The sequence below is a fragment of the Cavia porcellus genome, unplaced genomic scaffold, assembly GCF_034190915.1.
Source record: "Cavia porcellus strain 051 isolate PalLab524CR breed Dunkin Hartley unplaced genomic scaffold, mCavPor4.1 scaffold_14, whole genome shotgun sequence".
NCBI classification, from domain to species: Eukaryota; Metazoa; Chordata; class Mammalia; order Rodentia; family Caviidae; genus Cavia; species Cavia porcellus.
Window position 1 is genome coordinate 75,609,275 of NW_026947497.1, and position 21,122 is coordinate 75,630,396.

The 21,122-nt window shown below is 45.0% G+C and overlaps 2 long non-coding RNA genes across 2 annotated transcripts in view; one reads left to right on the forward strand and one right to left on the reverse strand.

The window, feature by feature from the left end:
- Window positions 1–21,122, forward strand: part of LOC134470350 (uncharacterized) — a 21,991-nt gene continuing 869 nt past the window's right edge. The window contains exons 1-3 of the long non-coding RNA XR_010039191.1: window positions 1–1,094; window positions 4,455–4,725; window positions 18,041–18,121. This is a non-coding gene — a long non-coding RNA (uncharacterized LOC134470350). The remainder of the gene's footprint in view (window positions 1,095–4,454; window positions 4,726–18,040; window positions 18,122–21,122) is intronic.
- Window positions 5,993–21,122, reverse strand: part of LOC134470351 (uncharacterized) — a 23,415-nt gene continuing 8,285 nt past the window's right edge. Inside the window, exon 2 of the long non-coding RNA XR_010039192.1 lies at window positions 5,993–9,738. This is a non-coding gene — a long non-coding RNA (uncharacterized LOC134470351). The remainder of the gene's footprint in view (window positions 9,739–21,122) is intronic.

Here is a 21,122-nt window from a genome sequence, read left to right on the forward strand (position 1 = left end):
TTCACCACCCATCCTGTGAGCTTGCCCAGCACTGAGTCCAGGGGAGCCTGGGTGAAAGGGAGCCCTGTCTCTCCAGAGCAAGATGATTGGCGTTGGAAGCAGAGTCCCTGATTCCATCAGGCAGCTTGTTTGTGTGATCCAAGTGGTCTGATTGAGTCTTGCACCAGTTTGCAGCATGTATGCATTAGTGTGTGTGTGTGTGTGTGTGTGTGTGTGCACGTGCATGTGCATGGGGTGCTGATCAGCTAAGAACTGAAAACTCTTGGGTTCCAAAAGAGAACTAGTTTCTAATAGTTGATCAGGACCCTGGAATTTAGTGAGAGCCCCACGAAAGACAGAAGTGTCCTGTTGATTCATGACAGGCTGCTTTGGGGGTGAAAAGGACCCGGATGTTCGTGTCCACAGTAGACCTGGAACACAGACGGGTGCGTGCAGGATCCTGGATTCTTCCCTAGCATGAGCCTGGGGCCCTCCCTCCTCCTGCCTCTTGGGGGGCAGGTGTAGCCCCCAGCATTTTCTGGTTGGTCCCAGGTGCAGGGCTTGGCTACTCTTCTGCACATACGTCCTGGATCTCTATGATTGACAGGTGACACTCGTTCACACAGCCAACTGGCCACTGTCTACTCCCCCGCCTCGCTCTGCTGCCTTCCCTCCTCATCACCCAGTATTGCCTGGATACCAAGGATGAAAAGAAAGTGAAGAGGCTGCTCCTGCTCAACTGTGGGTAAAGTGAAGAAGATATAAAGGGGAGAAGAGAGGAAAGGAAGAGCAGGGTTCTGACTCAGGAGTCTGCTTGTTGACTCTGTATGCCTTCCTTTGGGAATCCTCTCTCTCCATTTTATAAGAGTGCTCGGTCCCTATGGTCCAGGAGGAGCCAGCTGCATCCTTCACCCTCACTGCAAAGGACAGGTGTACCCTAGGCCTGGACATTTGAGAGTTTTCTTGTGGGGACAACCTTGGATCCAAATCCGTCAGCCCTGCCTGTGTGTCTGCTGTGTCTTTCCAGAATTCTCAATTCATCTTCATCAGGTCACCAGCATCAAGGACCATGGAAACTCTGAGCTTCCAGGGTCCTTCTTAGCATCACAGTTCAGGTAAGAGCTTTTTAGGAATGAAGCAAAGTAGAGGAAACCTAAGTCCATCTGTGCCAAGGCACAGCTGCCAGTTACTGTACAGCCATAGAGAAAGGAGAAGAGATGGGGGCTGCAGGGCGGTGATGCGACAGTCACTCAGGACACTGGTGCTGGAGGACCAGGTGCGGGTTGATCCAGGTGACGGGCCTGAGATGGTGTTTGAGCTCAGGGAGAAGGAAATTTGTTGTATTTCTTATGACCCTTAGACAATCTCAGTCTTGGTATATCAGGAAGACCAACTGGTTAGAACAGTTACTTCACTCTAGCTAAAGTGGCACAGCAATCACAATAGCTTCAAACGCAGCCTAGAAAAGTTCGAACTGAGTTAAGTATTATCTTGCCACCTTTAACTGTACGATCTAGTTCTGTGCATAGATAAACAAAATCTAAAACCAGAAAACTGTGTGCAGAAAGTTAGTCCTCAATATGGCAATTTTATCACTGGGAGAGAAAATTTAAAAGGCGCTGAGGGGAAAATAGAGAAATAGAAGGAAAGGAGGTGATCAGAAGCAAGGCTGGAGGACAATCTCATACACTTTGAAGAAACTGGTGCTGAAGGGGTGAAGAGAAAAAGAAGAAATAAGGACAAAATAGAGCATAACAATGACAAAAAGCTCAAAACTATGTTCATACTCATAAAAAAAAAAACAATGAGGAAAAACAAACAAAAAGCAAGAGGAGGAGGAGGAAGACAGTGGAGGAGGGAGAGGTGGGTGAGAGGGGAGCGGAAGCAGGTAGACAGCAAGCGGCATCAAAAGCCTGTTACCAGTAGCCTGGCCCTGCGGGGAGATGAGTGCGGGCACAGCTCTGCATCTTCTCTCTGTCACGTGGATTCCAGGTGAGTCCCCGGAGGGTGACTGAGGGTTGGAATCACCTGTGCCCCTGAGTTGGAACTGCTTCCCTCTTTGGAGTCAGTTCCTGACCAGGGGTTCCTGGTGGCCCTATAATAATTTCAGTCTGCTGGCGGAAAGGACCAGGAGCACTTCAGCTTTTGCAGCTGCTTCCAGTGCTGAGCAGAGAACAGGGCACCCAGCAGAGGACTCTTTCTAACTGGTCATTCCTGCAGAGCCCCACTCTGGGCTGGACTAGCTACTGTTGCTTGTAAACCTGGGGTCTTGTAGTCAGTGTTTTCAAGGGAACAGACAATACAGGACACAGAATTTATAGGATTATTTTCTAAAATTCAACCAAAAAGTCAAATGCAGAGGCGTGCAAGAGACCCCACTATGTGTCCACATGCCAGGGACCCAAAGAATCTAGCTGAGGGCCTGGGTCCCATGGCAATGTTCGTCACTAGTCCAGCTGAAGGCCTAGAGTCCACAGCAATGTCCTCCATGAATTCAACTGGAGGCCTAGAGCCCATGACAAAGTCTCATGCAAGTCTGTATCAAGCATTTGCACTGGGAAGGCTCAAAATTCAACAGTAGAAGCTAGAAAGTCTGCACCAGTGGGATAAAGGATCTGTGCCAGCAGGCTGGGGGATCTGCAGTGCAGCCAGTGAGTGATGCTCAAGGTAAGGACCAGTGAGTGCTCCCCCAAAGAGAACCACAGTCATCCTCAGTGACAGCAAGGACCTGAGTTCCTCCGACGATGATAACAGCTGAGTTCCTATCAGGAAAACCAGCATGGCAAGCTCCTCCAGCAACAGCATGCCATCTTTCCCTCCAGTTCTCCTTTTATGCTGTTGGCAGCAATTCTCAGGTGGGCTTTCTACATGCGGCACCATGCTGACTCAACTCAACTGGGAGTTCCAAGTCGACTCCTAGTTAATCTACCACAGGCCTGAAGTGGAGACCCAGGCAGAGGCCCCAGCAGGAAGCTGGCCACCTTCCTATGTTGCTTGTGTTGTTCTGCATCTGTTAACAGTCCGAGATGCAGAGGAACAATACTTCTCAAGTCTGGAGTTGTGCAGATTAGAGGAAGAACTCAAGTAAAAAGTTAAGAAAGGCTCACACAATGGAAACAGATTGGAACACTTTGCTTCTCACATGAAGTCATTGCTTTCAAAACAAGCAAATGCTGTGGTTTGGAAACTTGAAATTTTCCTTACTGTTTTGCTCTCATGGAAATTTCAGTAAATAAGATCCAACTGTTTTTTATTGGCATCTCCAAGGTTCTTCTGAGTGCCTCTAGCTCAGTGCTGGTGTGCTGATAGGTTGCAGAAAAAACAGGAAGAGAAATCCAAGCCTGAAATTGCATTTGAAAGTTAACAACTTACCCTAGAACCTGAACTTCCCTTCACAGTCAGCATGACCAGTTTGTGTGGTTCATTTACTCCAGGGATCCTAAATGCTCATCATTTCACAGATTCCAGTTACACAATTTTAAACCTAGGAGCCCATTCGAAAGGCTCAGAAATCACCTCTAAAACAGTAGTGCTCCTCAGCTTCAGGATGGCCATAGTCAGCCAAGTCTTGGACATCATGGCCTCCAGGGTGACCTTGTCACAGTTCACTCACCTTGACCATTACAGCCCTTCCCTGACAAAAAGAAATCTATCTGTTTGGATCAGGTGAGTAAGAGAAGTAGGAAGGGGAGCAGCAGAGGAACAAATGGTCATGCTCCTTGTTATGGTTTGAGTCTGGATGTCCCCCCAAAGCCTCATACAGTCATGGGGGCAGGCTTCTAGAATTTGTGATTAATCTATGATCCAATGCTAGGATTACAGGTGTGAGTCCTACCTAGGGTGGGTGTGGTCTCCATACAATATAAGGGACAGAAAGAGTCTTCTCTCCATGTTCCTTCTCTTTTTGCTCTTGCTGCTTTTGCTGTCTTTCACCACCATGAACTATTGCCCTCTTCCAAGGGCCACCCTGCCTTGGAGCCAGCTGAGTATAGACTGAAACCTCCACAAACAGTGAGCTAAATAGAACTTTCCTTCTCTGATTTTGGGTGTCAGATATGTTGTCACAACAGCAAAAGAAAAGTAACTGACACACTCATGTAAAGGTTTAGCTAAGGTCACCAAGTTGAAAGCTCACCTTGGAAACACAGCAGATTCTGTTGGCTGCAGCTTTCCGGAGAACACTTTCTGTACACAGGCAGAAAGGCAGCCCAGGACCCTGCTTACAGTCACGATAGGAAAGATGGCGATCTTACCATCAGCACCAGGTCAGTCTGGGATGTAGTTTCTATCTTGGACTCAAACCAAGGCCTGGAGCAACTTGAACTCCCCATTCTGCCCAGAGCAGGAGTTCAAGGGGATTTAGCTCAGTGTTTACTCAGTGAAGTGATTTAAATTTTTTCTCATCCACAGCCTTTGCCTGGGGCCTTGGAGCAGATTACAAAGGAGGGTTTTTCTTTCCTTGGTTTATTTCTTAGGAAATTACCTCCAGTTCTGCCAAAGCCACAGAAGGTCTCATTGGTGTCTTTGTACGCGGGACACTCAGATACTCTGTGTGACTTTTTCTACCCCCATTTCCTGAGGAGGAAGCAGAAGATTTGGGAAAGAGACACGGCTGGCCCCTGGCCTCTTGGCTACCCTGATGGAAAGATACCAAAATACAGTTCCAGGAACCAGACCTGGGACTGTGAGCAGACCCACATCTTCGTGCTGACACCTCCTTGCTTCACATGGAGCCGCACCCATCAGGTGAGAGCCATGGTCCTGCTGTCCAGGTGCTCTGCCTTTACCCTTGTCTTGCTGCCCCGTCCCTTCCTTTTCTGTCTTGCACTATTTTAAATCCAGTTGCCATTCACCCACCCAACCCACCTATCCATCCATCCATCCACCCACCCACCCATTTATCTATCCATCCATCCATCCATCCATCCATCCTCTACTCAGTCATCTAAAAGTAATGATTTACTATGCCAAACTCTGTATCGAAAGCAACTAAAGATAAGCAAGAACAGCCCTAGCCCTTGTCCTTCTGGGAGGGTGGTGCACACACATGTAAATAACAATGATGTGGTGTGGGGGCTGAGGTGTTCATAGGACAGGGACAGTGGGCTTCCAGCTATCACACCTTTATGAAGGTGGCCTCCGTGATGCCTCCTGATGTCCCACCCTCCTGTGACCTCTCCTGTTGAATGTGGGTAGAACTTCTAACCCACAGAATAAGGCAAAGGTGACAGGATTGCATGATTACATTATTGTGTTGTATGTAAAATTGTGGCACCACCTTGTAGCAGTCTCTCCATCTCCCTCAGTGGCTTTGAGGAAGCAAATGCCTTTGTTTGGGAGCTAGGGAACCTTTCAGGCCCAGAACCTGCACACAAGCTTTGGGAGTTGACGGGTAACTTCCGGCCAACAGCCAGAAAGATGCTGAAGCCACTGGTCATGCGACCTCAGCTACATTGAATGAGTTTGGGAATGACCTTCCCTAGCAGAGACTCTGGTGAGACCAAGCCCCAGCCACACTGTTGGCTGCAGTTTTGTGATTCCAAGACAGAGGACACAGCTGAGCTGTGCCTGGGCTCCTGACCACAGACAACAGGAGATGATAAATGTGTATAAAGTCACATCATTGGTTGGAATTGGTTACATGGCAACTGAGGTCCATGTACCTGCTGAGGAGAAGCCCTTGGAAATGTGAAGTCCTGGAAAGGGACAATGATGGGGTGATGCTTCCAACCTCATATTCCCACATTCACTCCAGCAAATATTTATTGATTATTTACCATATAATTTCTAGGTACATTGGGGTACATTCATGAATAAAAGAAAATCCCTGCTTTCATGATATTAACCTTCGGGTCAGAAAGAATGATATTACTAAGCTGATGATACTGTATGTTTTAAATGATAAGCACCACAGAATGGATAGATAAGGAGGGCTGGGAGCACCAGGGAATGGGTTAAAATTTTTAATACGTCATTGGGTAGCTGCTGCTGTAACAAAATGGTGGCCAGTGAGTAAGTTATACAGAACAGAACTTTATTTCTCACAGCTAGGGACTGGGAAGTCCAGTGGCAGAGCTGGCAGGTCCAGTGTCTGTTGGAGACCACTTGCTGCTCCTGACAGTGCTTTGTTGCTGCATCCAGCAGGGGTGATGCCTGTTGTGTCCTCTCATAGTGGGAGGGACAGAAGGACAAACATGTCCTAGCTAGTTCCTTTTGCCCTTTTAGAAAGCATGAATGCCATCCATGCAGGAAGAGCTCTCATGACCAAGTCACCTCCTAAAGGACTCGTCCCCTAAAACTGTTGCACTGGGGGTAAAGATTCAGCATTAGCTCAGGAGGGGACAGAAACATGAAAATCACAGGAACAGGGCTCACAGAGCAGGCAACATCTGAGCAGAGCTGGAGATGGCTGAGCAAGTGTTAGACAGCAGTCCCCCAGGTACACGGTCCCCAGCATGGTTCTGTGGTCCTGTCCTGCCCTGGGGCTGCGTGGGTCCTAAAGTATCCTTTTCACCCTCATCTTGCACTGATGCAATCCCACCGTGCATCCTCACCTGGCAGCTCTCTGCTGACTCCCACCCCTGTTCACCAACCAGCCTCCTCCTCCTGCAATGCCCTCCTCACTTGTCACCTTGTCTTCCCCCTTCATCTCACTGGCCACCTCTCCGGGTGCCTGGCAGAAAGGCCACCCACCCTCTCTGTTTACTCTCTATGATTGTATGACAGGCTTTCCACTTTCCCCACACACTTGCAGCTGCCTTCTACTGGGGAAATGGTGGGCTCACTGGGGACAGTGACTCTGCCTCGTGTATAGCTGCAGTCTGTGCCAGACTCTGCTATGTGGTAGGTGGTTGTTATTAGTCACATTCCTGTTTGGCTGGGACAAAATACCTCACACCCACAGCCTACAGGAGAGGATTAGCTGGCTTGCAGTTTCCGGTGAATTTAGGCCAAAGTTTGCTGGGTCCAAGGCAGAAACCACAGGGTGAGAGGGGCCCTGGCAGAGGACAGCTGGGCAGCAGACTGAGAAGGGCAGAGCCAGGGACAAGAGTCAGCTCTTCCAGGGCATGAGGCCGAGACCCACCTCAGCCCTAGCTCCTAACAGCACATTCAGCCAGGAGCTCATAAAACAGATGAATCCACTGCTGAGCCCAGCGCCCCAAGACCCAGTCACATCCCAAACACATGAGACTTTGGGGGAACCTGTTATATCAAAATCATACAGTGGTGGGACTTTTTCACTTTTGTTTTTCCTATCTGGTCTTTTTGTCTCTGTTTTTCTCTCACACCCATCAGCACATATCTGTGACACTCACACAAACATGTACAAGTTGCTTTTGAGCTTTTGTTCTTCCAGGCCATGAATAGGGAGGGTCTGGTGGAAATGAGAGCGGATTGGGGATGGGATGGGATAGGGCAAGAGCCCTTAGTGCAAAGGAAAATCTAAACTAAAGTACACAGCTGGCTCTTCGAGAATGTAAGATTACAACAACATCACATTCTTATCCACATGCGACAGAGGCCACTCATTCTTGTGACCTTGCAGTCAGGGTTTCTAACTGTGGTACTTTTGATCTCTGGCTCTGATCGTCTTTTGCAGGGGAGTCTTTAGCTTCTCCTGCACTGGTAGCAGCCCCATCACGACCACCAAGACTATCTCCAGACATTGCCAAGTGCCCCATTGTCGGGAGACAGAATCCTTCCTACACCCCACCACTAATTTTTTTATGTTGGTTTTTTTGAGACAGGGTCTTGCTATGTAACCTAGGCTGACTTCAAGCTCCGGAAATCCTCCTGTCTCAGCCTCACCAGAGCTGGGATTATAGGTGCGAGGCAACATATCAGCCTAATGCCACCATTAATGTAGCCTTTTCCCTCAGGATTAGAAGACTCTCATGTGCTACCTTTAGGGAACTTCACACGCCCAACATTTCTGCAGGGTGCTCAGGGAATCTAGTGTTGAGGGCAGACCAGCAGCCCCAGACCATTCTCATCGTTTCCTGAGCCTTGGGTCTGGCCTTTCCAGATCCAACCCTGATCTGTGGGACCTCTGGTGGCCCAGACATCTTTATGCTGCTCCTTCTTCCAGAAAAACTCAGTCTGAGAGGAGACACAGAGCTTGTGTTGAGTCCCCAACAGTGCTTCTTGGGGGATATTTTGTGCAAATTGCAGAATATGCAGAGTGCCTAGCTATACATAGTGGCCCTGGGCTCAATCCTCCTTCACACCAAAAAAAGTGGAGTGGGCCAACAGACCAATCTTCTAAAACTGCAACAGCCCATTCTTCTCTACCCCATGGATGCGTGAGAGCTGGTGGGGGTAAAGCAGCAAACTGTTCTTGTCAGGTGTAGTTCATTTGTAGCGAACTCTGGCCACTAGCAGATCAGGCTGGAGCAGAAGGAGGAGGAGGAAGAACTCAGGAAGCACCAGGATGGAAATACAGCGAGAGGAAGACCAGAGAGACTCGTGGTTCATACTTGCAAACAGTTTCTGGGACTTCGCGTGACCAGAGTTCCAGAAACTCTAAAAGCAAATCTGACCACAGACCTGGCTCTAGGAGAATTTCCCCCGTGGGGCTTATGAGGCTTCCTGTTGACCCTGCTTGATGTGTGCTGTCAGCCTGTAGTGGCATCAGCACAGGATCTTAGTATGATACTCAAATGCTGGAAAAGTTTAAGTTCTTATAAAAATTTGCATCATATCTGATTTGGTTTGTTATATGATTGGCTTCCCAAATTCTACTTTCGAGTGAATTTCTTTTTTAGTTTCTCTTTTCTTTCTTCCTTTCTTTCCTTCTCTTTCTTTTTTCTTTTCTTTCTTTCTTTTTTCTTTTTTGAGACAAAGTTTTCACTATAGTCCAGGCTGGCCTCAAGCTTGAGATCCTCCTGCCTCAGCTTCCAGAGTGGTAGAATTATAGGCTTATGCTTAAACCAATATCTTCCACAGCATAGGTCTGAGTCTCCTCTCAGAATCACACAGATTCACAGGCACAGATAATTCATGGACACAAGCGTAGGTAACTCTCAACCTCGGTCCATCTCTCCTCTGTGAGAAAGGCAGGATGCCCCTGATTTCCCAAGCCGAAGATCTTGGCCAGGAATGGTTTTCCTTCTCGAGTGCAGTGCCCCACACATGTTGATTTAAACTTTTACCACTTTAAATTATTTATTGCAATTAAAAATAAACTAGATGCTGTGGTAGCAAAAGTCTTGCTGACAGTAGCCTGTCTGAAGTTCTAACGCCTTCGTGTGCAAGTTGACGACTGGGGGAGGCTTAGTTACCTGATTTCACGTGAGTGTCACGGATGATGATAACAAACAAGATGAGAAGCCCGGATGGTACTCGCAGGGCTCTGAAGAGGGCCTGGAAACATTTTCAGTGAGGATCCGTAAGAGAAAAAAAGCCACGGAGAGTCACACAGATACAAGGCACCATGACTTAGAACAGTCCTCAGAGAGCACGCGGAATGGGACAACAGAGATGTCACCGGATCCCTGTTGGACTGGCAGACATAGCAAACTGAACAAGGCCACGCTGACTATGGGCTGCGGGGCAAAGGAAGCCTCCCAATTGCTGCCAGGAGGAGAGCAGTGCGGTCGTTCTGCAGAGGCTCGGGATTCGGTGAAATGACCCAACCCCGGGACCCAGCGGTCCTAGCGAGTCTCCAGGCCGAGTCCACACGGCCCACAGGGGTCACGCGGTGCTGTCCATCCCTGCACTGTCCGGGGTTGACAGCAACCTGGGCGTCCACCACTGGAGCTGGAAGGAGACAGATTACGGTGTGTGCAGGCCTTGCAGGGTGTACAGCAATGGGAAGCAAAAGCTTAGTTACCTGGATAATTATGCAGCTACAGTGCCGTGGTGGTGCGTGCCTGCCTCACCAGATTAAGCACGTTAGAATGTTTCCTGATGGAGGAAGCGGAAAGGGGAGCGGAAACGGGAAGCAGGAACCCTGTAGTTTTGTTTTGCCCTTCTTTCCCCCTCCTTCCCTTCCCCTCTGCCTTGTGCACCGGTTTCCTGAGGCTGGGTAACCCTCCTCCATCCTTCAGCCTTGCTTCTAATCGCTTTTCCTTCTTTTATTTATCTATGTTTTCATCTTCTCCTTTTTAATATTCTCCCCTTAGGGTAAAATTCCTCTATTGCGTGGATATTTACTGCCTATAATTTTCTAATCTGCCCTACACTTTGTGATGTAACTATAAAACTCACCAGATGGTAAAAGTGCCAAATCGTTAGTTTTCAGGGCTTGTCTTTTCCCGGTCTGTGTTGGATGCTATTAAAAGTTGCAGCTTGGACAGAAAGGAATATATAAATAAATAAAAGGGAGAGTTGCACAGACCAGTGTTGACAATATCCCGTGAATTAGAAACCGCAAGGAACCAAGTGTTCCCAGAGGCAAAACGCCAGAAAGCAATCCAGGCCTTCAGTCCCTCATGTTACCCCTGGAAGACTCGTTTGGATCACTGACCTCTGGAACTGGAAGGGGATATTTTAAGAAAATAGAGGAGTGGATAATAATTTCATAAAGTATTTGATTTCATTGTGACATTTTCATAGGTGCACACACTATATTTTGACCAAATTCCTCTCCCGTTACCCCTGCGTACCCTCATTCCTTCTTCTTGTCTTATAAAAGTTTCTTTCATATTATCTTAGTTTGCTTGTTTGTTCTGTTTTTTGGTTTTACATATTATGAAATACAGGCAATGCTTGTGTTTCTGAGTCTGGATTTTATATAACAAATTTACGTAGTTTCAAACCAGCAAGTCTGCAAAAATGTCTTAGAATGGCAATAAAAAACAAGGAATAATTATAATTAATTGAGGAAGTTACAACATATGTAAATAAGAAGTTTTATCAAAGAGATCAAAACTGTTCAAAACAGTTGCGTGGAAATGCCACAGTGAAAGGCAATCAGAAGTTAAAAATGACTTTGAGAGTGTTATCAGTGTCTGAATGGATACTAAAGACAGAATCAGTGAACTTCGTGCATGTGTGTGTGGTGTGTGTGCGTGTGTGTGAGACAGGGTTTCACTATGCCGTTCAGGCTGGGCTTGAACTCACTTTGAGCCCAAACTGTCCTCAGACTCCTGGTGATCCTCCTGCTTCAGCCTCCCGAGTGCTGGGATTACAGGCACGCACCACCACAGTGCACTGAATCAATGAATTTAAAAATAGATCAAGAAAACACAAACAGAAATAAGGGGTAAAAGTGACAGCACACGTCCAAGAGGTCTGGACAATGTTAAATGCTATCATAAATGTCACCTGGATCCCAAAAGAAGATATGACAGAAAATGTGGGAAGAAGAAATATCTGCAGAGATAGTTGAGAATTTTTCAAAGTTAATGAAAGAGAAAAACAAAAATAAAGGCCAAGTCACAGAGTTGACAGGCAGAGAAAACTAAAAGAAAGTTTAACACAAAGAAAAATTGTTGGGGCTGGGGATTTAGCTCAGCGGCATAAGTACCTGCCTTGCAAGCAGGCAGTTGTGAGTTCGATCCCCGGTACCGATAAAAAGGAAAAAAGAAAAAAAAATCGCTAACTGGGGGTGTCAGAGGCAATCTGATGAAAATTAAAAATATCAAAAATTTAAAAAGACATAAAAAGCCCCTCACAGAAACAAAGATAAGTGACAACAGATTTGTCATCATGAACATGCAAGCTAGAAATAATGAAGTTGAGTCTTTAATAAGTGTATCAACCAAAAATTATGTACCTGTGATAATAATGATATATCATGTATTCAGGCTTAAATCTATGGGCTTAACTATTGTTTTCTATCTCTTCTGTACTTTTTCTTTTCTTCTCTTCCCATCTTTTTTTAGATTGAGGATTTTTCATGATTATACTGTATCTGCTTATTACATTCAAAATTATATGTAATGGTAATTACCTAAACACTCTCATGAAAGCACAAAGATTGTCAGATTTTATGCGGAATGCAAGACTTAACTATACGTTACCTACAAAACAAAAAATTTTTTCAAATTTGAAGACATACATGGGTTAAAACTAAACGGACAGGAAAATGTGTAACACACTAGCTATCAAAGGAGTCAAAATCATTTGGATGTCACTTCTCCCCAAATCAGTCTACAAGCTTAACCCAATCAAAATGTCAACAGGTTTTGTGTTTGCTGTGAATTTGATAAGCTAGTTAAAATTTGTATGGAGTTGCAAATAATTGAATATTAAAACAACTTTGGAAAAGAGCAGTAAAGTTGGAGAACTTGCACACTCTGACTTCACAAAGTAGTGTGAGGCTCAGTAGTCAAGAAAGTGTGGTAGTAGTACGAAGAACAGATACAGAGGTCAGAGAGAAAAGGGGCCCTGAAGGAGCCTTTGTGTCTGGCTGAGTTTTGACTGATGTGCTAAAATAATCTTGGGCGGCGGGGAGGATAGCTGCAAGTATCCTTAACAAATGTCCACAGACACCTATATTTAAAATCTTCATCCTTACCACACCTCCATGTTAACTTGAAATGGGTCACAGATAAGACTATAAAACACTAAAACTTTAGAAGAAAATCTAGAGCAGAATATTTGTAATCTTGAGTTGGGTAAAAGAGAGACAGAGAGAGAGAGCCATAAAAGAGAAATTACCAGTTAGGCTTTATTAATTTTTTAAAAAAGTTCTCTGAAAGGCATTCAGAAAACAAAAAGGCAAAACATGAACTGGAAGAAAAATATTTGCAAGTATAGCTGATCAAAGTCTTGTTTGTAGTCTAAGAAAAGAACTTTTACAATTCAGTAATAGGAAGATAAATAATTTGATTGAAGAAATAAACAAAACATTGACTAGATACTCCATCAAAGAAGATATGTAAATGGCTAAAAAATCACAAGAAAAATGCTCAACACCATTAATCCCTGGGAAGATGAACGTTAAATGGCACACACCAGTACTGGGAAGCTGAGGCAGGGAGATCTCATCTGGGCAACTCAGTAACTTAAACATTAAATGTTTAATTAAACATTAAAAATAAGGCTGGGGATGTAGCTCAGTCAGAGGCCTGGGTTCAATCTGCAGTACCACCAAGCAAAAAACACACTGGTGAATGCACACACACACACACACACACACACTCTCTCTCTCAGTGAGCTATCACTACACACTAGACTGGTTAAAGTTAAAAAGACTTACTGAGTGTTAGGAAGGGTATAAAAAAACAGGATCACACAGGTTGCTGGTGTGAATGCAGAATAATTACAACCATTTTGGAAAAAATCTGGTCAAGTTTTTTAATGAAGTTAAACACATAAAACGCAGCAATGCCACTCCAAAGAAAATTAAATACATATATCCCCTTAATATCTGCTATAGAAATGTCCATCGCAGCCATATCTGTGATCACTCAAACCATAAACAACTTAAATACCCGTCAGTATCTACTGGTGAATAGATAAACAAACTTTGGTGAACTCATACGATGAAACACTACTCAGGGACAAAAAATAACAAAATAGGGAAACTCTAATAGCAGATGAATTTCAAAAGCTTGCTAAGTGAAAGGAATCATTGTTTAGAAGGATGTTTTTCACTACTGGAAACTGAACCTAGGGAGCACTGAGCAACAAGGTTCTGGCCCTTTAATAAAATGACTGTGTGTGATAGAGTCTCATGTATTTGCACAGGCTGGCCTTGAACTTGTGTCTTGCCTCCTCCCGGGAACGGGAATCACAGGCATGCGCCGCCGCCTCTGGTTTATATGGCGCTCTGTGCTTATTTTTGCCTGTCTTGGTATTTTTAGTTTTATTCAGTTTTATTAGCCTATGAATCCAGTGTGTGATGACTACACTCCTTGTGGGGAGCTGGGACTTGTACCAAACACAGCTTAATTCTTTTTTCATCCCTTTCTCTCCCCTCCCTGCCTTGGGCTCCTTCCCATCTGAAAAGATCCAGGACCCCCTTTCTTATCATACATCTTTTACTTTCCTCTTTCTTTTATATTTTTGGTTTCACATAGAAGAGAAGCCATGCGATATTTAAGTTTGTGCACATGATTTCACGGGACGTCAGGGTCTCCAGGTGCACTGTTTCCTACAAACGACTCTTATTCTTCTTTATGGAAGAGCTGCACTCCACTGTGTGGAAACATCACGTTTTCTTTATCCATTCTTCTGCTGGTGGACACGTAGGTCACTCCTAGTCAGCTCTTAAGGGTTTTGCTGCAGATGCCCGTGTGTGTGGATCATCGTAATACCGTGCCTTTAACTCTCCCAGGAAGATTCCCAGAAGGGCAGGGGCTGTGCTGCATGGACTAGGCTGGTGCCCACAGTCCCTGATTTGTGGTGATTTGTGCTGCTCTGTGCCTATGGTCAAGGAGTCTCTTCCATGAGTCAGGGCCAGCTGCTCCGGCCACACTGCCCTGCCCGGCCTCCTACTGCAGTTGTATACGTGGCATTCTTCATACAACAGTGATGAAAAGAAAACACGCCCTACACTACCCACAGCGAATCAGTGGTTGCTGGTACCCAGGAGGAGGGGACTGGGTAGCGAATGTGTGTGGCAGAGATTTTCTCTCTTGATTTCAGTGTGGTCCCCCACCCGCAGGTAAATATATTTGTCACAACTCACTCAACTGTACCCTTGAAATGGGTAAATTCTAAGCCATGTAAATAACACTTCGGAAGGCAAATTAAAATGTATAAATGTAACATAAATGCATGGGGGAGGTTAGAGATAGGAGTTGAAGTACTGGTGGGTGAGGAGAGGAAATCTGGGAGAGAATGAGAAACAGCAAGAACCAAAAAGGAAGGACAAGATACAGGAGGTGACAGAGGCAGGCAGCAAGGCTCCAGGAGGCGCCCATGCCCAGGGCGAGGCCCTGCCTCCATCCTGGCGCCCATGCCCAGGGCGAGGCCCCGCCTCCATCCTAGGACTGCAGACCTGACGTTCCACAGCGTAGTAGACACAGGGCCAGGCCACACAGACTTCAGAAAAAAACAGAAGACAAAAAAGAAAAGAGGCCAGGCCTGGTGGCATACACCTGTAATCTCAGCATCCAGGAGGCTGAGGCAGGGGGATCACCATGAATTTGAGGCCAGCCTCAGCTCCCGAGTGAGCGCAAGGCCAGCCTGAACTGCAGAGTGAGACCCTGTCTCAAAAAGACAAACAAAAAAGAAAGAAAAATCCTCAAAGTTTAAGTAAAGAGTAAAGGTACATAATAAGTAGGGAGACAGCTCTTTTTCAAACAGGAGGGAGGTGAAGGGAGGGGAGAGAAAGGAGACATAAAAAGAACTAAGATGTCACGGGGTGCACCAACTCCCCAGCAGGAATGTAATCACTATGTACTGTAAACACGGACTGATAAAAAAGCATGCGGCCCCTAGAAAATATGACATTATTGTTCCTCTTCGAGATACCAAACAAATTGCTATCAGTTTGACGCGCAGATTTTTATTGTCCAAATATATAAATCAGAGGCAGGAGCTGGCATTGTTCTGCGTCTTAAACTTCCTATCTGATGGGTTCCGCCAGTATGAATCTCGGCGTGGCGCCCCCCCAACACCGCGCTGGACCCTAGGGACCGCGTGTGCCCCCCACACTGACTGTCACCTTCTTCCAACCCCGAGCTTGGCCTTCCTGCTCTGTGCTGCGTCAGCGTCCCCTCAATCATCTATCAATACGTCATTCTGCCCGCCCCTGTCAAACCTGATAAAGGCCCGCAGCTCACTGCTGGTTTGTCTACCGCGGAGGGAGCTTGCACTCTGCAGCGCCCCCCAGGCTGGCAGTAAAGGCCTTTTTCTTCTTTTCCTGTCTTCTCTACCACGCCAAGAAAAATCTATCAATAACAAGTGTGACACACGTGCGTGTCTTTCTAAGACGTAAGTTTGTGAGATTTACAGATACTGCTTCGTTTTCACTGCTGTTTAGCGACCCACTGAATTTTCTACAATGTGCTTATTCCTACTCCTGCTGATGGGCATTTAGGTCGTTTCCAGTTTCCTGCTCCTGCAGAAAATATTTCAGTGAGCACTTTTGCCCACTACTCTGGGACCATGTGCCAGTTTCTCCAGGTCAGTAGCTTGATGGGATGTCTAAGTGCCCCTCTTCCTCTCCCCTCCTCCTCTTGTGGTACTGGGAATGGAACCTAAGGCCTTCACCCTGAGCTCTATCCCCAGTCCTCTTATTTTTTATTTTGAGGCCGGGTCTTATTTTGAGGAGGCTAAGTAGCTAAATTGACCAGTCTGGACTCAAACTTGTGATCCTCTTGCCTCAGCCTCCCAGAATGTTAGGATTATAGGTGTGCACCACCACATCTGGCTCTCCCCGCTTACTAGACCTTGTACATTTGCTTTTCCCCATCTGACTCAGCTAAGCCTGTGCTCAGCTAATTTTTTATACAAACTCCTATCAAAAGCAGTCTCGCTGGTATGCTCTGTTTTTACAGTGCCAATCTGTATCAACCATAACAGTCACCAAGGCCAGGGTCTCATCAGTTGCTTCAGGACAGCAGTCTAATCATTCTGAGGACCCTGAGGACCCACAGAGTCTCCTGTGTCTGAACTGGGTGAGACAGACACGGTGGTGATGCCTTTCACGCCCTTTCCACAGGTGTCACAGTGTCAGTGACAGCATCTCCTTAAAACGGTCCATGATAACAGATAAGGCCCTCAGGGGTGAAAGACTTAAGTTAGTGCTTACCGCCAACCACCCACAGAGACACTAAGTCCAATTTTGAACCAGTAACAGATAAAAATAACAAGTGAGAGGTACATATTACCAGGCAACTGCCCTGTACCGGAGCAATCTGCAGGTGTGATTGCCACATACGTGTCACCTTGATAAATATGTTTTAGACATAATCGCATGGCCAGTATGAGAGTTTCTTTTTCTTTTTTCCTGTTTTCTTTTTTTTTTTTTTTTTTTGCGAAAGAAAGCTCCTGAGAGACAGAAGGAGTCTTGAGTGGGCTGCCAAAGACCCTGTCTTTTCAAGGGATCTTTATTTACTTTATTTTATGTACTTTTTTTTTTGTACCAGGGATGGAACTCATGACCTTGCTTACCAGATAGGCACTGTGCCACTGAGCGACATCCCTGACCCTCAAGGTATTTTTATAGAGCAAAACCAAAAAGTGAGGCAGATTCAAGGTGAGCAAAAATGTAAAACCACAAGGTGGGCATGAAGTAGGATAAAACTATAGTCAACCATTAAGATTATGAGCATAATTACTCAGTAATATTGATTAAATGGTGATCCAATGGGGAAGCAAGTCACAAAGCAAGTGGGCACAAAAGAGAATAGGGACTTTCCTGGAGAGACTGGGTCAGTGAGCTCTTCTTGGCTTTCCCAAGGTAATCAGTGTCTATTTAGAACATCAAACATTGCTGCTTATCCTTAGGGGAAGGATGTGGGTGCATTGGTTTCATCTTTAGTCTTGTGGTCTGGCCCTCAGCAGAAGTGTCCATGTCACCCCCATAGGTGCAGTAGATCCTGTCTCCTGCACTGGTTCCTTCAAGGGCCCAGTCCTGTCTGACTGCCTGTAATATTTCTACCTAACGTACTGCCTATATCATTCCCCTCTCTAAAGAAGTACCCCAAACTGATATGAGGAAGCAGTAAGTAATGACCAATCTGACTTCTTCAGTCTTCTGAAGGGAGTCATAGTTGTGATCAGCAGTATCTTCAGAGGGTCTATCTAAAGGCCTTCCCTAGACACCAGGCATTCACTTGTCTTGGGTAGGTGCACAGCTTTAAGTCTGAAGGAGACAAAGTTGAAGAAATAATTAAGTATGCATGGGCCACATAATAAGATCAACAGGATTATTGTAAGTATAATCAACAAAGATTTCCACTTGGAAGAGCTAGATATAGCTTCTCATAAAGAGTATAAGAAGAAGGTCCAGGGAATTTCAGAGTCTGACATGCATTAATTTGTCATCTAATAGCTTGAGCATCCATTGAGATACTAGCAGAGGATCAGAAATGTACACACAACATTCAGTTTTTACAATTGCTTAAGTACATCCCTGTGCTGCTGTTAAAATCTCTAAGGCTGTCTGATTTTGGAAGGTGTATTGCTTCATTAATTTTATTTTACTTTTTTTATTTAGGAGAAAGAGACCAGCTGCAATGTTAAGGCCTGCTGAATATAGTTAAGATTTCCATGTGTCATATAAGCATCTTTCAGCAAGGTCAGTCTGCTGGGTCCCAGTAAAAGGAGCCTACCATATTTGTCATTGGTTTTATCACTTGGGGTTTGGCAGCCTCTAGCTAAAAATAAACACATTTTTGAGAAATTAGAGCATGAGCACTTGAATGGACAGGTGGATTGGGGAAAAAACCAAGCCTAGAAACTGTTCTTAAGGGACTGGAATAGTTAACAGGCTCTTAGAGTCCTCTATTGATGGAGTCTGACATTTTATCATAAATCCCTCCAATTTTAGCTGTAATCAAAAATTTTGGAGACCTCGGAGAACCAGATTACAACAAGTAATGCATTATTTTGACCAGTGAAAAACTCTAAAGTTATTGTACATAGACCACAATATGTACTATATTTGTAAAACCAGTCTCAGCATCATTTTTTTTCACTTTTTTTCTCTCTCGGACACTGTTGTAATCAGCATCATTTTGATTGGCTAGCAACCTGGGTATATATACTACATACAGATACAACTTAGAAATGATAAAATATCTTTCCTCACAGTGGAAGCTGGGCTCCCTGTTGCAGTTTAAATGAGTTATCTTATTTTTTTGGTGACTCCTTTTATTGAGGTATGACAGCTGGAAGGACCAAGAGACATGTGCAAATGTCCAGCAATAGGCTGGTTTTTTTCTCTTTAGTTATAATTACTTGGGCCTCCTCCATGGAGATGACGGGTGGTATGGCCAGCTGGCCAGAGGGAGGAGACACAGTGCCCAGGGCCTTTCAGTCTTGCTAGACCAGCTGGGAGATGAGGCTGAGCTCTGGGGCCTCTGCCTCAGAGTGCAGTCACTTCCACTGGTGGCCTTTATGGTCAGGGCTTTCTTTGTGTGGGAGTCTCTAAAGGTCACCCTCTGAGGCGGCCTGGCTTTTCACAGTGGTAGCAGGTGAGTTTTGTCATTGAGCTCTTCCTGGTGCTCCAAGAATCAGATTTACAGTCTGGTTTCTTTTAAGTCTTAAATAAAGGCACCCATTTTTTTGCCCCTTTGTTTCTCTCCTTCACTTTCTCCCAGTCTCAATTATATACTGAGGAGGCAGTCTTTACTATCTGGAGCAAAAGTTATCTTTTGCAATTTTTTCTTTTGGAGCTGACTTAGTAATAAACTCATCTTTAATAATAATGTGTGTTTCTATCAAATCAGGAGAAATGAATATATATTTTATCAATGCTTCTTGTAAATGATCTAAGAAGGCAGAGGAGTTCTCATTTTTTTCCTGATGAATAGTTAACAATTTAAAACAAGTAGAGGTATTAGTTTTCATCCTTCTTAGACATTCAAGAATACATACTTGAAAAGAAAATGTCTTACTTGAATCTATTGTCTGGCTCTTAGACTAGCAGCAATCCTGAGTAGGGACTGCTTAGGCTCCAGTGGGAACTAGTTGTTCCCCAAGCTGCCAATTTTCTGCCTGTCTAAAATTAACAATATGATATTCATCCCCAAGTGTAGTAGTAGCTTGTAATGCTGCTTGTTTCTCATTAGAAGTCAATGTTTGAGGACTTCTGGGAGAACATGGCGGATAGATTACAGCAGCTATGGAGGCTCTCTGAGATAACCAGCTTAGATTCCAGGAATGGTGCGGTGTGAGGAGTCCTAAGCAGGGGGAAATATACCCTGCTGCCCCAGGAATGAACAAAGCTGAGAGAAACCAACTGGAAATGCAATCCCAGTGCTATGACTGGAACAGCTAAGTCTCAGTGCCAAAGCTGGAACCCATGCCTCTGGAAATCGCGGCTTGAATTTCCTGCCACCGCTGCTGCATCTGATTTGGCACAGCAGAGACAGAGATGTGAAAGCTCTGACAGTGGGAATTGGTGAACTGAATTGAGAGCAAAGCTGGTGGGGAGCTCTGCATCGACCTGCAGTGAGTGAAAGGAATGGGGATCCCTACCATAGACTAGGAGGCTCCAACAGAGGACATTCTGGGACCAGGAAGACTAGCCAGAACAGGACACTGCAGTCACTTCAGTCATATATTCTCCCCTCAAGCGGGATTGGTGGGGAGCACTTGACCTGGGAGAAGCCATGACTAAGACCCATTAGGCTAGCCCAAACCAGGTCTCTGCGGCTGGCAGTGCACCCTAATGCAGTGAAGCCTTCAGCAGGTTGACTGACATGGAGGGGCGGGCCCAGCAGAGGCTGCCCAGGTCTGTGTCTCCCTAGTACACTGCAGTGGGCGGGAACACCTAGCAGGCATGATTCAAACAAACTGTAACCGACAAAGAAAAAAACTGGGCCTCCTATATATGCTTGTATGGAAGAAACAAAAAGTATGAGAAGAGGGAGCAACAAGAAAGGGTCCTCAGTCTCCAATCCTGAGAACACTGATCTAGGAAAGGTAAATGCAAAGGAGAATGAGGACAGAAAACATGCAGTATCAGGCATGGCACCAATAGACATAAAGTGATATCTCCGGGATCTCATAGACGAGTTCAAAAGTGAAGTATTTAACCAAGTAAAGCAAGATATAAGTAGAATAGTTAAAGAAATGCTAAGCACCTCCCAAGAAAAAAACAGATGGTGGAATGGAAGAACAGAAAAAAAAGGGGAGAATTGTTTGATGGAGAAAATAGAGAAAACGTAGAATACATGAAGCAGGTTCAAAGAGATTACCAGGAAACTAAAAACTCTATTGAAAGCTGGCATAACAGCTTGAAAGAAACTAAGGTTAGATTATCTGAACTGGAGGACAGATTTGTAATGTGGGAGCATGAAAGGAAAAATTTCTTTTTTTTTTTAATTTTGTTTAAGGAGAAAAAAGAAAAAAAACAGAAAAAGGGTACAAGTTATACAGAATTTCAGAAAAAAAATAAACAGTAGGAAATCACTAGTTAATTACATATGTCATCTTAGAAATAGTTGTTGAAGTTACAAAATTAAAGTATATAGAGGGGACTTTCAAACAGTGAGACTGCAAATAGTTTTGTTCAATGATCCAACAAAACTCAGTAATTCTCAAAGATTTCAAGGAAAGATACACTATGGTAA